Raw genomic sequence first — 2,466 nt, 5'->3', positions numbered from 1 at the left:
ACTATCTGCATTTGATAACAGTAAGGTGAAAGTTAAATAAAGATGGTCCAGTTATAAAAAAAGGTCTGTGATGTGACACGTGACGGTCAAACATGCTTCACACGTACAAATGTTCACGTCATGAGGTGTAAAAGGGTTCACGTCGGACGAGAAGATATCAGGCATCATTGTTTCACCGTCACTTACCAGGAAAGCACTAAGTTTAAAATAAAAGGACCAGTTATGTAATTTTCCTTTTTAGTTGTAGCCACACAAAAGGTGGGCCATACGTACTTATTATGCAGGCAATGTACTGAAACACAGACACATGATGCTCCCCCTTCGCTCTTATGTCGACATTTTTTTTTACTTTGATTTCAAATGTAACCTTGCCAACGGATGCACTCTTGCACCTCCAGTGAGAAATGAATTATTAAAATTAACAAAATGAGTAAATTTAATGAAATTTGCTTCATAAAACATGTACCAGCGTTCATGAAAACTTAAGCGAGGGACAGCTGCACTTTTGTCTCTCAAGGGACTAATATCCCTCTCATTAAGTCATTTATGTATTATACATAGAGCCGTACGATCAGGGTTGTACAGCATCATGCAATTATTAACATGCCGAGGATACTGAAGTCATTACAACTTTGTGGGTTTTCCTACTTTTATGATCACGAGGATTCAATTTTTTGCAACAAATCAGCAGAAGATCAGGCCTTGACATGGATATTTCACACTTCACGGAATTTGGGTCATCAATCCACATCCCAAGAAACTGACATAATGCTAGTAATTCAACAAAAAGCTGGTTGTTCTAAAGTTCTCCTTGGAAATGACCAAAAACTTTTATTTTTGAACTTTTATCACATTTTTTGGACTCTCAGGGGAGAAAACTCGGCCTCAGGGCAATAAAAAATATTCGGGCTTTCTTATCAATTATGACTGATAAAGTACACTCTTGGTTATCACAAGCCACATCAATTAAAGCACCACAGCAGCAAACGTAAAACAATATTTCGAAGCGATGCGTATACAAAGTAGTAATGAATATGTGTATTTGTAAAAAAAATCCATGGGTGTGTGATGAGGAAACCTGTGAGCGTGACGTTTGTTGACATTCAAAGAAAATCATCAAAGCTTCAACCTCACAGTGTGACGCCCGACCTCGTTTCACCTCTGCATCTCACTTTTTTAGCGCCTTCCACAAAGCTAAGCGCCGACAAATAAACCGAACCTCTTTCCTCCATTTAAAACTGAAATATGGATTTATGGACACACACAATTCTTGCAGACTCATGCAGGAAAAACATGAAGTGAAACAAACGTGCTAAATGATAAGCTGCAGCTTGACACAATAAAACTAGACAGTGTGGCGAAGCTGTATCTGCAGAGACGATGCACCCTGTTACTGGTTGGTTAAAGGTTACTCAGTTATTAAGGGAGACTTGTTGCATGTTGTTGCATGATGATATGTGTAATATAGTCAAAGGATGAGGTAAATGATGCTAGATATCATGTAATGGTTGAATGCCTCTTTAACCGACAGCTCTGATCCATAGATCTCCTTGTTAAAATGCTCAACTTTAGAGCAGAAATAAACATGTTTACAGCAGCCTGGTACAAATAAAATTGTTTTGATCTGTATAGGTACTAGTTTCCCTGTTTGTGACAACTGTAAAAGGTTAAAGTTACACTAAATTAACGGCGATAGGCTGTCTGTGAGGAGCCACTCTATTGCCCCTTTTACACAGAGATCTCGCTACAGGGCCACTGTAAAGTCCCTTCTTTACACCTCCTTTGAATTTTCACACAGAAACAAACAACCACAGCATCGTCACATTCTCATCCAACCTCGCCACATCATCCCACAAACAATTTACCTTTATACAGGAGTCTGGAGTTCATTTACGTGCTGACGTTCAGAGTATTTCTTTTCTACACCCTACCATGTGCCTCTTTTCCCTAATCCCAACCATCCGTGACTTTGTTTCGTAATCCCAGCCATCGTGACAGTCGGGATTGGTTACCATGTGCTGTGAACATAAGGACCATGCTGCATCATCCCACCATGTGCATTTGTTGACATTACAGTCAACAGCATCCTGGAGCATAAACAGCTGATGCAGCAGGATACCTAAAACGTCGTAAGTAGATTGATGACAGAGTGGCACCGTGTGACGAGCTGGGATGAGAACATGTTGGAATTTTAATACTTTGCATTTAAATGTCAAGAGTTGGACTTGAATCAATCAACAGCACTACTAAATACCCATATATATTGCTTTTTAACTGAAACAAGTGGTTTGGGAGTTTAGTCACTCCACGATCATACCTTTGATGAAGAATGGTGAGGCGCGATATTCCCTCCTTTAACAGCCAGTGTAAAAGAGGCTTGTGAGTCCATCCCTTGTCTTTTCACAGCTCCACAATCGCATCCAAATATGGTCACTTCTGGCTCCAAATATCCAAAATAGCGATGGG

Source organism: Plectropomus leopardus, chromosome 21, assembly GCF_008729295.1.
Source record: "Plectropomus leopardus isolate mb chromosome 21, YSFRI_Pleo_2.0, whole genome shotgun sequence".
Classification (NCBI taxonomy): domain Eukaryota; kingdom Metazoa; phylum Chordata; class Actinopteri; order Perciformes; family Serranidae; genus Plectropomus; species Plectropomus leopardus.
The sequence above is the reverse complement of the archived record's forward strand: the minus strand, read 5'-3'. Positions refer to the sequence as shown.